This window comes from Oncorhynchus nerka, linkage group LG27 (assembly GCF_034236695.1).
Source record: "Oncorhynchus nerka isolate Pitt River linkage group LG27, Oner_Uvic_2.0, whole genome shotgun sequence".
In the NCBI taxonomy this organism is placed as follows: Eukaryota; Metazoa; Chordata; class Actinopteri; order Salmoniformes; family Salmonidae; genus Oncorhynchus; species Oncorhynchus nerka.
In genome coordinates, this window is record NC_088422.1 from 102,046,568 (window position 1) to 102,060,605 (window position 14,038).

A 14,038-nucleotide genomic window follows, 5' to 3' on the forward strand; every position below is an offset into this window, starting at 1 on the left:
TACACTACATGACCTCTACTAACTCTACTCTGTCTTCTCCTCTCTGTTGTTCTACACTACATGACCTCTACTAACTCTACTCTGTCTTCTCCTCTCTGTTGTTCTACACTACATGACCTCTACTAACTCTACTCCGTCTCCTCTCTGTTGTTCTACACTACATGACCTCTACTAACTCTACTCTCTGTTGTTCTACACTACATGACCTCTACTAACTCTACTCTGTCTCCTCTCTGTTGTTCTACACTACATGACCTCTACTAACTCTACTCTGTCTCCTCTCTGTTGTTCTACACTACATGACCTCTACTAACTCTACTCTGTCTCCTCTCTGTTGTTCTACACTACATGACCTCTACTAACTCTACTCTGTCTCCTCTCTGTTGTTCTACACTACATGACCTCTACTAACTCTACTCTGTCTCTCCTCTCTGTTGTTCTACACTACATGACCTCTACTAAACTCTACTCTCTGTTGTTCTACACTACATGACCTCTACTAACTCTACTCTGTCTCCTCTCTGTTGTTCTACACTACATGACCTCTACTAACTCTACTCTGTCTCCTCTCTGTTGTTCTACACTACATGACCTCTACTAACTCTACTCTGTCTCCTCTCTGTTGTTCTACACTACATGACCTCTACTAACTCTACTCTGTCTCTCCTCTCTGTTGTTCTACACTACATGACCTCTACTAACTCTACTCTGTCGTCTCCTCTCTGTTGTTCTACACTACATGACCTCTACTAACTCTACTCTGTCTCCTCTCTGTTGTTCTACACTACATGACCTCTACTAACTCTACTCTGTCTCTCCTCTCTGTTGTTCTACACTACATGACCTCTACTAACTCTACTGTCTACTCTCTGTTGTTCTACACTACATGACCTCTACTAACTCTACTCTGTCTCCTCTCTGTTGTTCTACACTACATGACCTCTACTAACTCTACTCTGTCCTCCTCTCTGTTGTTCTACACTACATGACCTCTACTCTGTCTCTGTCTCCTCTCTGTTGTTCTACACTACATGACCTCTACTAACTCTACTCTGTCTCCTCCTTCCTGTTCTACACTACATGACCTCTACTAACTCTACTCTGTCTCCTCTCTGTTGTTCTACACTACATGACCTCTACTAACTCTACTCTGTCTCCTCCTTCCTGTTCTACACTACATGACCTCTACTAACTCTACTCTGTCTCTCTGTTGTTCTACACTACATGACCTCTACTAACTCTACTCTGTCTCCTCCTCTCTGTTGTTCTACACTACATGACCTCTACTAACTCTACTCTGTCTCCTCTCTGTTGTTCTACACTACATGACCTCTACTAACTCTACTCCGTCTCCTCTCTGTTGTTCTACACTACATGACCTCTACTAACTCTACTCTGTCTCCTCTCATGCACGATCGATTTTGTATTTCCACTTGATAACAGTCAAGACCCAAGCCCCTTACTTGACGACAGCACAGACATACAGACATTTCACCGGGTCATGTCTGGAATGGCGCTAGGTTGGGTCTTTTCCTGTTAATGTCACGGCGTGTCACTTCCTCTGACATCACTTCCTGTCCTTTGTCCAACAGGGTATCATGCTAGTGTATGACATCACTAACGAAGTCCTTCGAGAACATCAAGAACTGGATCAGGAACATTGAAGAGGTATGAAGCTAGCCTGAAAACAAGTAGGTAGCCTGAAAACAAGTAGGTAGCCTGAAAACAAGTAGGTAGCCTGAAAACAAGTCAGGTGTGAAGCTACCGCAGCAGGTAGCCTAGAAACAATCAGGTGTGAAGCTACCGCAGCAGGTAGCCTAGAAACAATCAGGTGTGAACCTACCGCAGCAGGTAGCCTAGAAACAATCAGGTGTGAAGCTACCGCAGCAGGTAGCCTAGAAACAATCAGGTGTGAAGCTACCGCAGCAGGTAGCCTAGAAACAATCAGGTGTGAAGCTACCGCAGCAGGTAGCCTAGAAACAATCAGGTGTGAAGCTACCGCAGCAGGTAGCCTAGAAACAATCAGGTGTGAAGCTACCGCAACAGGTAGCCTAGAAACAATCAGGTGTGAAGCTACCGCAGCAGGTAGCCTAGAAACAATCAGGTGTGAAGCTACCGCAGCAGGTAGCCTAGAAACAATCAGGTGTGAAGCTACCGCAGCAGGTAGCCTAGAAACAATCAGGTGTGAAGCTACCGCAGCAGGTAGCCTAGAAACAATCAGGTGTGAAGCTACCGCAACAGGTAGCCTAGAAACAATCAGGTGTGAAGCTACCGCAGCAGGTAGCCTAGAAACAATCAGGTGTGAAGCTACCGCAGCAGGTAGCCTAGAAACAATCAGGTATGAAGCTACCACAGCAGGTAGCCTAGAAACAATCAGGTGTAGCAATACTCAGTCTTCTATTATTCTGTCTGTCTGCAGCAATACTCAGTCTTCTCATTATGTCTGTAGCAATACTCAGTCTTCTCTCATTCTGTCTGTAGTATTACTGAGTCTCCTACTTCTCATTATGTCTGTAGCAATACTCAGTCTTCTCTCATTCTGTCTGTAGCAATACTCAGTCTTCTCTCATTCTGTCTGTAGCAATACTCAGTCTTCTCATTATGTCTGTAGCAATACTCAGTCTTCTCTCATTCTGTCTGTAGCAATACTCAGTCTTCTCTCATTCTGTCTGTAGCAATACTCAGTCTTCTCTCATTCTGTCTGTAGCAATACTCAGTCTTCTCTCATTCTGTCTGTAGCAATACTCAGTCTCCTCCTTCTCTGTCTGTCTGTAGCAATAATCAGTCTTCTCTCATTCTGTCTGTTGCAATAATCAGTCTTCTCTCATTCTGTCTGTAGCAACACTCAGTCTTCTCTCATTCTGTCTGTAGTATTACTGAGTCTCCTCCTTCTCTGTCTGTCTGTAGCAATAATCAGTCTTCTCTCATTCTGTCTGTAGCAATATTCAGTCTTCTCTCACTCTGTCTGTCTGTAGCAATACTCAGTCTTCTCTCATTCTGTCTGTCTGTAGCAATAATCAGTCTTCTCTCATTATGTCTGTAGCAATACTCAGTCTTCTCATTATGTCTGTAGCAATACTCAGTCTTCTCTCATTCTGTCTGTAGCAATACTCAGTCTTCTCTCATTCTGTCTGTCTGTAGCAATACTCAGTCTTCTCTCATTCTGTCTGTAGTAATACTGAGTCTCCTCCTTCTCTCTGTCTGTAGCAATACTCAGTCTTCTCTCATTCTGTCTGTAGCAATACTCAGTCTTCTCTCATTCTGTCTGTCTGTAGCAATACTCAGTCTTCTCTCATTCTGTCTGTAGCAATACTCAGTCTTCTCTCATTCTGTCTGTCTGTAGCAATACTCAGTCTTCTCTCATTCTGTCTGTCTGTAGCAATACTCAGTCTTCTCTCATTCTGTCTGTCTGTAGCAATACTCAGTCTTCTCATTATGTCTGTAGCAACTCAGTCTTCTCTCATTCTGTCTGTCTGTAGCAATACTCAGTCTTCTCTCATTCTGTCTGTAGCAATACTCAGTCTTCTCATTCTGTCTGTCTGTAGCAATACTCAGTCTTCTCTCATTCTGTCTGTAGCAATACTCAGTCTTCTCTCATTCTGTCTGTCTGTAGCAATACTCAGTCTTCTTCTCTGTCATTCTTCTGTCTGTAGCAATACTCAGTCTTCTCTCATTCTGTCTGTCTGTAGCAATACTCAGTCTTCTCTCATTCTGTCTGTCTGTAGCAATACTCAGTCTTCTCTCATTCTGTCTGTCTGTAGCAATACTCAGTCTTCTCTCATTCTGTCTGTAGCAATACTCAGTCTTCTCTCATTCTGTCTGTCTGTAGCAATACTCAGTCTTCTCATTATGTCTGTAGCAATAATCAGTCTTCTCTCATTCTGTCTGTCTGTAGCAATACTCAGTCTTCTCATTATGTCTGTAGCAATACTCAGTCTTCTCATGTCTGTCTGTAGCAATACTCAGTCTTCTCATTCTGTCTGTCTGCAATAATACTCAGTCTTCTCATTCTGTCTGTAGTATTACTGTCTCCTCCTTCTCTCTGTCTGTAGTAATACTCAGTCTTCTCTGTCTGTAGTATTACTCAGTCTCTGTCTGTCTGTAGTATTACTGAGTCTCCTCCTCCTCTCTCTGTCTGTAGCAATACTCAGTCTTCTCTCATTCTGTCTGTCTGTAGTATTACTGAGTCTTCTCTTCTCTGTCTGTCTGTAGCAATACTCAGTCTTCTCTCATTCTGTCTGTAGTATTGTCTGTCTGTAGCAATACTCAGTCTTTCTCATTCTGTCTGTAGTATACTCAGTCTTCTCCTTCTGTCTGTCTGTAGCAATACTCAGTCTTCTCTCATTCTGTCTGTATTACTCAGTCTCTCCTTCTGTCTGTCTGTAGCAATACTCAGTCTTCTCTCATTCTGTCTGTGTATTACTGAGTCTTCTCCTCCTGTCTGTAGCATGCCTGTCTGACGTGGAGAGGATGATCCTAGGAAACAGTGTGACCTCCTTCAAAAGACTGTCTGTAGCAATACTCAGTCTTCTCAGGGTTCTGTCTGTAGCAATACTCAGTCTTCTCTGTCTGAGATTCTTTGCAGGCTGTCTGTATATTACGTTCCCGAGAAAGAGAAACCCCCTCACTCTCTTCATAGTGTCTTTGTAGCAATACTCAGTCTGCTCTTCATTCTGTCTGGTGTAGCATTACTCAGTCTTCTAGTGTCTTTGGAGAAACCCCCACACTGCCCTTCATAGTGTCTTTGGTCACTTCTTCATAGTGTCTTTGGAGTCCCCCACACTGCTCTTCATAGTGTCTTTGGAGAAACCCCCACACTGCTCTTCATAGTGTCTTTCTCATTCTCTTCATAGTGTCTTTGGAGAAACCCCCACACTGCTCTTCATGTCTCTTTGGAGCATTACTAGTAGTCTCTCCATAGTGTCTGTCTGTACACTACTCAGTCTTCATAGTCTCTTTGGAGAAACCCCAACTGCTCTTCAGTCTTTCCCCATTCTGTCTAGTCTTTGGAGAAACCCCCACACTGCTACTCATAGTCTCTTTTGAAACCCCACACTGCTCTTCATAGTATCTTTGTAAATACCCCAGTTGTCTTCTCTCATTCTGTCTGTAACCCCCCACACTGCTCCCTTCATGAGTCTCTTCTGGAGAAACCCCACATCACTCAGTCTTCTAGTCTCTTTGAGAAATTCTGTCTCATAGTAAACACTAACATGAATTGTTCTCATAATGAGAAATTTGTCAGTTGGCGATTGATTACTCAGTCTTCTCAGTTCTTAGAAACTCTCTCATTCTGTCTTAGTGATTCTGAGTCCATTCTTCTTCATCCTATCTTTGTCTGTCTGTAGTTTGCAATACTCAGTCTATACTCTCATTCTGTCTGTCAGTATTCTTTGAGTCTTCTCCTCCTCTGTCTGTCTGTCTCTTTTGAAACAGTCCTTTTTCACACTGGGAAGAGACATTCTGTCTTTAGTATTACTCCCATGTTTGTTGTTTTCCGTGTCTGTGAGCATGCCTCTCAGTGTGTTCCAATTTGACAGCAATGATCTTAAGATGGGAAACAAGTCTGCTTTGACGACAACAGTCCTCCAGACAGGTGTCAGAAAGAACCCGGTAAGGACATCTGTTCTATGGATGTCTCAATGTTTTTTTGTCACAGTGTCCATTGACTGAAACAGCATCAAGTTCTGCTAGATGTCTTGTTGCAGAAACCCCCACCCCTCTTGGAACAATACCTACCTGATAACGTTCCTCCACTGCTCTCACCTATTTATCAGGAGTGAAACCCCCACCCTCACTGCTCTTCATAGTGTCTTTGAAGAAACCCCCACACTGCCCTTCATAGTGTCTTTGGTGAAACCCCACACTTTTCTTCATAGTGTCTCCACCTGGAACCAGCTTTTTCACCTACCTATACCTATTCTTCATTATTAAAATGGAAGAGAAACCCCATATGTCTTTGTACCCCTCACTGCCCTTCATAGTGTCTTTTGAAAAGGCCCCCACACTGCTCTTCATAGTGTCTTTGGAACCAACCCCACACTGAATAGTGTCTTTGTGGAAACCCCCACTGCTCTTCATAGTGTCTTTGGAGAAACCCCACACTGCTCTTCATAGTCATCTTTGGAGAAACCCCCACCACATTAGCACTCTTCTGGAATAGGCTGTCTAGCACTCCTCAACCCCTCACCAGGCCTGAAACCAGGCTACCTACTTGCTCTTCAATGGAAGTCTCTTTACCTGAAACCCCCTACCTGCTTCATACCCCTCTTTGGGAGAAACCCCCAACCCCTCACCTGGAACCTCTTCATAGTCTCTTTGGAAAACCCCACACTGCTCTTCATAGTCATCTTTGGAGAAACCCCCACTCCTCCACTGCTGCCTCATAGCACTCTTTGGACCTGGACCAGGCTACCCCCAGCACACCCCCTGCTCCTTCATAGTACCCTCACACCCCCAACCCCTCACCTGGAACAGGCTACCTACCTAGCATAGTCCAACTTTCACCAGGCCTGAAACCAGGCTACCTCCATAGTCTCTTTCCTGAAACCCCTCACCTGGAACCAGGCTATAATAGTACCTCCAACCCCTCACCTGAAACCAGGCTAAACCCAGCTCCTCCAACCCCCTTCACCTGGAACCAGGCTGGACCTAGCAACCCCCAACCCTCACCTAGAACCAGGCTACCTACCTAGCACTCCTCCAACCCCTCACCTGGAACCAGGCTACCTACCTAGCACTCCTCCAACCCCTTTGGAACCAGGCTACCTACCTAGCACTCCTCCAACCCCTCACCAGGCCTGGTACCAGGCTACCTACCTAGCACTCCTCCAACCCCTCACCTGGAACCAGGCTACCTACCTAGCACTCCTCCAACCCCTCACCTGGAACCAGGCTACCTACCTAGCACACCCCCAACCACTCACCTGGAACCAGGCTACCTACCTAGCACTCCTCCAACCCCTCACCAGGCCTGGGTACCAGGCTACCTACCTAGCACTCCTCCAACCCCTCACCAGGCCTGTAAACCAGGCTACCTACCTGCACTCCTCCAACCCCTCGCCAGGCCTGGTACCAGGCTACCTACCTAGCACACCCCAACCCCTCACCAGGCCTGGGTACCAGGCTACCTACACACTCCTCCAACCCCTCACCTGGAACCAGGCTACCTACCTAGCACTCCTCCAACCCCTCACCAGGCCTGGTACCAGGCTACCTACCTAACACTCCTCCAATTCAGGCCTGGTTTACCTAGCACTCCTCCAACCCCTCCAGGCCTGGTACCAGGCTACCTACCTAGCACACCCCCAACCCCTCACCTGGAACCAGGCTACCTACCTAGCACTCCTCCAACCCCTCTGGAACCAGGCTACCTACCTAGCACTCCTCCAACCCCTCAGGCCTGGAACCAGGCTACCTACCTAGCACTCCTCCAACCCCTCAGGCCTTACCAGGCTACCTACCTAGACACCCCCAACCCCTCACCTGGAACCAGGCTACCTACCTAGCACTCCTCCAACCCTCACCAGGCCTTACCAGGCTACCTACCTATCCCCAACCCCTCACCAGGCCTGGAACCAGGCTACCTACCTAGCACTCCTCCAACCCCTCACCAGGCCTGAAACCAGGCTACCTACCTAGCACTCCTCCAACCCTCAGCCAGGCCTGGGTACCCCTACCTAGCACCCTCCAACCCCTCACCAGGCCTGGTACCAGGCTACCTACCTAGCACTCCTCCAACCCCTCACCAGGCCTTGTTGTTGTTACCTACCACACTCCTCCAACCCCTCACCTGGACCAGGCTACTAGCACCTACCTATGACAGCTACCTACCAACCCCCCCTCACCTGGAACCAGGCTACCTACCTAGCACTCCTCCAACCCCTCACCAGGCCTGGATACCAGGCTACCTGAGCACTCCTCCAACCCCTCACCAGGCCTGGTACCAGGCTACCCTAGCATTCTCATTACCAACCCCTCACCAGGCCTGGTACCAGGCTACCTCTGTTCCAACCCCTCACCTGGAACCAGGCTACCTACCTAGCACTCCTCCACCCCTCACCAGGCCTTAGGCTACCTACCTAGCACTCCTCCAACCCCTCACCAGGCCTGGAACCAGGCTACCTACCTAGCACTCCTCCAACCCCTCACCAGGCCTGGTACCAGGCTACCTAAGCACTCCCCCAACCCCTCACCTGGTTCAGGCTTCTAGCACTCCTCCAACCCCTCACCAGGCCTTACCATTACCTAGCATACCTCACCAGGCCTTACCAGGCTACCTACCTAGCACTCCTCCAACCCCACCTCACCAGGCCTGGAACCAGGCTACCTACCTAGCACTCCTCCAACCCCCCTCACCTGGAACCAGGCTACCTACCTAGCACTCCTCCAACCCCTCACCAGGCCTGGAAACCAGGCTACCTACCTAGCACTCCTCCAACCCCTCACCCAGGCTACCTACCTAGCACACCCCCAACCCCTCACCTGAAACCAGGCTACCTACCTAGCCTCCTCCAACCCTCACCTGGAACCAGGCTAACCTAGCACACCCCCAACCCCTCACCTGGAACCAGGCTACCTACCTAGCACTCCTCCAACCCCCTCACCTGGAACCAGGCTACCTACCTAGCACTCCTCCAACCCCTCATCTGGAACCAGGCTACCTACCTAGCACTCCTCCAACCCCTCACCATGCCTGGTACCAGGCTACCTACCTAGCACTCCTCCAACCCTCACCTGGAACCAGGCTGGCTGTACCAGCTACCCCCAACCACTCACCTGGAACCAGGCTACCCCTAGCACACCCCCAACCCCTCACCTGGAACCAGGCTACCTACCTAGCACTCCTCCAACCCCTCACCAGGCCTGAAACCAGGCTACCTACCTAGCACTCCTCCAACCCCTCACCACCAGGCTACCTACCTAGCACACCCCCAACCCCTCACCTGAAACCAGGCTACCTACCTAGCACTCCTCCAACCCCTCACCTGGAACCAGGCTACCTACCAGGCTACCTCACCTAGAACCACTACCTAGCACTCCTCCAACCCCTCTCACCTGGAACCAGGCTACCTACCTAGCACTCCTCCAACCCCTCACCTGGAACCAGGCTACCTACCTAGCACTCCTCCAACCCCTCACCAGGCCTGGTACCAGGCTACCTACCTAGCACTCCTCCAACCCCTCACCTGGAACCAGGCTACCTACCTAGCACTCCTCCAACCCCTCACCTGGAACCAGGCTACCTACCTAGCACACCCCCAACCACTCACCTGGAACCAGGCTACCTACCTAGCACTCCTCCCCCCTCACCAGGCCTGGGTACCAGGCTACCTACCTAGCACTCCTCCAACCCTCACCAGGCCTTTACCAGGCTACCTACCTAGCACTCCTCCAACCCCTCGCCAGGCCTGGTACCAGGCTACCTACCTAGCACACCCCCAACCCCTCACCAGGCCTGGGTACCAGGCTACCTACCTGCACTCCTCCAACCCCTCACCTGGAACCAGGCTACCTACCTAGCACTCCTCCAACCCCTCACCAGGCCTGGTACCAGGCTACCTACCTAGCACTCCTCCAACCCCTCACCAGGCCTGGTACCAGGCTACCTAGCACCTCCAACCCCTCACCAGGCCTGGTACCAGGCTACCTACCTAGCACACCCCCAACCCCTCACCTGGAACCAGGCTACCTACCTAGCACTCCTCCAACCCCTCACCAGGCCTGGTACCAGGCTACCTACCTAGCACTCCTCCAACCCCTCACCAGGCCTGAAACCAGGCTGACCTAGCACTCCTCCAACCCCTCACCAGGCCTGGTACCAGGCTACCTACCTAGCACACCCCCAACCCCTCACCTGGAACCAGGCTACCTACCTAGCACTCCTCCTCACCAGGCCTGGTACCAGGCTACCTACCTAGCACTCCTGGACCCCTCACCAGGCCTGGTACCAGGCTACCTACCTAGCACTCCTCCAACCCCTCACCAGGCCTGAAACCAGGCTACCTACCTAGCACTCCTCCAACCCCTCACCAGGCCTGGTAAGGCTACCTACCTAGCACACCCCCAACCCCTCACCAGGAACCAGGCTACCTACCTAGCACTCCTCCAACCCCTCACCTGGAACCAGGCTACCTACCTAGCACTCCTCCAACCCCTCACCAGGCCTGGTACCAGGCTACCTACCTAGCACTCCTCCAACCCTCACCATGCCTGGAACCAGGCCTACCAGGCTACCTAGCACTCCTCCAACCCCTCACCAGGAACCAGGCTACCTACCTAGGCTACCTACCTAGCACTCCTCCAACCCCTCACCAGGCCTGGAACCAGGCTACCTACCTAGCACTCCTCCAACCCCTCACCAGGCCTGGTACCAGGCTACCTACCTAGCACTCCTCCAACCCCTCAGGCCTGGAACCAGGCTACCTACCTAGCACTCCCCCAACCCCTCACCAGGCCTGGTACCAGGTACATAGCACAGGCTACCTACCTAGCACTCCTCCAACCCCTCACCAGGCCTGAACCAGGCTACCTACCTAGCACTCCTCCAACCCCTCACCAGGCCTGGTACCAGGCTACCTACCTAGCACTCCTCCAACCCCTCACCAGGCCTGGTACCAGGCTACCTACCTAGCACTCCTCCAACCCCTCACCAGGCCTGGTACCAGGCTACCTACCTAGCACTCCCCCAACCCCTCACCAGGCCTGGAACCAGGCTACCTACCTAGCACTCCTCCAACCCTACCAGGCTACCTACACTAGCACTCCTCCAACCCCTCACCAGGCCTGTTACCAGGCTACCTACCTAGCACTCCCCCAACCCCTCACCAGGCCTGGTACCAGGCTACCTACCTAGCACTCCCCAACCCCTCACCTGGAACCAGGCTACCTACCTAGCACTCCTCCAACCCCTCACCAGGCCTGGTACCAGGCTACCTACCTAGCACTCCCCCAACCCCTCACCAGGCCTACCAGGCTACCTACCTAGCACTCCTCCAACCCCTCACCAGGCCTGTACCAGGCTACCTACCTAGCACACCTCAACCCTCACCTAAAACCAGGCTACCTACCTAGCACTCCTCCAACCCCTCACCAGGCCTGGTACCAGGCTACCTACCTAGCACTCCTCCAACCCCTCACCAGGCCTGGCAGGCTCCAACCCTCACCAGGCCTGAAACCAGGCTACTCCTCCAACCCCTCACCAGGCCTGGTACCAGGCTACCTACCTAGCACTCCTCCAACCCTCACCAGGCCTGGTAGCAGGCTACCTACCTAGCACTCCTCCAACCCCTCACCAGGCCTGGTACCAGGCTACCTACCTAGCACTCCTCCAACCCCTCACCAGGCCTGGGTACCAGGCTACCTACCTAGCACTCCTCCAACCCCTCACCAGGCCTGGTACCAGGCTGACCTACCTAGCACTCCTCCAACCCCTCACCAGGCCTGGGTACCAGGCGACCTACCTAGCACTCCTCCAAACCAGGCCTGGGTACCAGGCTACCTACCTAGCACTCCTCCAACCCCTCACCAGGCCTGGTACCAGGCTACCTACCTAGCACTCCTCCAACCCCTCACCATGCCTGAAACCAGGCTACCTACCTAGCACTCCTCCAACCCCTCACCAGGCCTGTGTACCAGGCTACCTACCTAGCACTCCTCCAACCCCTCACCAGGCCTGGGTACCAGGCTACCTACAAAGCACTGGGTCTTGGCCAGGCTAGGCTACTTATTGCTGCTGAACTGCCTGGCTATTCTGTAGGCTACAGAGGAAAGCGACTCGCCATTCCATTAAAAAAAATGACACGTTAGAGAACCGAAAACAATTCTGAAAAGAACAAGGAATGCCCCTCAACTGCACCCCTCTCTCTCCCTTCCCCAAAGGAGTTAGTCTAGGCATGCGTCCCAAATGGAACCCCACTAGTGCAGCCTCTTCACCAGAGCCCTATTATGCAGGCCCTGGTCAAAAGTAGTGCACTATATAGGGAATAGGGTGGCATTTTGGATGCAGAACATTTCTCCCCTCCCCCAACAGCTCTGATTGACAGTTGAACCCTGCGTTCTGTGTTCTTTAACTCACCCCTGGAAACACTTAGTTGTTTGTTCAGCTTCCTGTTTAGCTGAAGCTGCCTTCCCCCTGGCTTCCTGTTTAGCTGAAGCCGCCTTCCCCCTGGCTTCCTGTTTAGCTGAAGCTGCCTTCCCCCTGGCTTCCTGTTTAGCTGAAGCCGCCTTCCCCCTGGCTTCCTGTTTAGCTGAAGCTGCCTTCCCCCTGGCTTCCTGTTTAGCTGAAGCTGCCTTTCACCCTGTATCCACTCGATGCACAGTTAACTTTTTATTTTGTTGTCGCGTGTCTTGTCTTTCTTTACCTGCCTTTATCTTTCTAAGGGGAAAAAGATTGACACCTGAAGGATTGGAAGAGTTTGTTTGACGTGGATCTCGGGTTGGTTTGCTATTAGAGAAGAATATAGTCATTTTTTAAAGTGATGAATGAACATGACTGCAGGGAGAGATGGAGAGAAAAGAGAGTATTGTACTGCATGTTCTGCCCACACTAGAAAGGAAAACATAACTGTTGATTAGTGTTCTACCAAAGCTGATGACTTCATTGTGGTGGTTGTTTCACCAATGTCTTTATTTTTATTAATTTTTTTAGTCTTTTAGTTTTATATAATCTTTATGATAATCGCACTGGAGATCGTTATGGATGTTTCAATGATTGTCAAAACACTGCCTCTGTCAAAAGGACACTGGAGTCATTCAACGATGCATCCCTGGTCCAGAGCACTAAAGGCTAGATTCAGAGCCGCTCTTCAGAACCGCTCTTCAGAACCACTCTAAAGAGTTAAAGGATGCTCATTGCTTGGCACTTCAACTGATGACGATCTCAGAATTGGCTTCACTCAATTGGACGTAATGAATGACTAGTTTTTCTGTTGTCACTTAGTCATGCACTTACAGAAGGTTTCTCAATTACTCAATTTAAAACCACTGAGCAGTCTCTACTCAACTTAAACCCACTGAGCAGCCTCTACTCAACTTAAAACCACTGAGCAGCCTCTACTCAACTTAAAACCACTGAGCAGCCTCTACTCAACTTAAAACCACTGAGCAGCCTCTACTCAACTTAAAACCACTGAGCAGCCTCTACTCAACTTAAAACCACTGAGCAGCCTCTACTCAACTTAAAACCACTGAGCAGCCTCTACTCAACTTAAAACCACTGAGCAGCCTCTACTCAACTTAAAACCACTGAGCAGCCTCTACTCAACTTAAAACCACTGATTAGCCTCTACTAAACTTAAAACCACTGAGCAGCCTCTACTCAACTTAAAACCACTGAGCAGCTTCTACTCAACTTAAATCCACTGAGCAGCCTCTACTCAACTTAAAACCACTGATTAGCCTCTACTCAACTTAAAACCACTGAGCAGCCTCTACTCAACTTAAAACCACTGAGCAGCTTCTACTCAACTTAAAACCACTGAGCAGCCTCTACTCAACTTAAAACCACTGATTAGCCTCTACTAAACTTAAAACCACTGAGCAGCCTCTACTAAACTTAAAACCACTGATTAGCCTCTACTAAACTTAAAACCACTGAGCAGCCTCTGTGGTTTGTCTTTTTAAAGCCTTGAATGTTGTTGTTGTTGTTGTGTGTTTTGAAGTTCAGACTTTCTTTAATTCTATTCACTGAAAACGGCCCTCAGTTTGCAGCACTGATTTGAGTTGACAGACCTTTCTGAAGAAACGACCACAACCACCACGGTAGCAGATACCGACTCATACAACGACCACAACCACCACGGTAGCAGATACTGACTCATACAACGACCACAACCCCCACGGTAGCAGATACTGACTCATACAACGACCACAACCCCCAGAGTAGCAGATACCGACTCATACAACGACCACAACCCCCAGAGTAGAAGATACCGACTCATACAACCCCCACGGTAGCAGATACCGACTCATACAACGACCACAACCACCACGGTAGCAGATACCGACTCATACAACGACCACAACCACCACGGTAGCA

General features: G+C 50.2%; 1 pseudogene; it reads left to right on the top strand.

Annotated features, from left to right (window-relative positions):
* The window catches only part of LOC135565152 (ras-related protein Rab-8B-like), a 71,900-nt pseudogene that overhangs the window by 24,447 nt on the left and 33,415 nt on the right, over positions 1 to 14,038 (top strand).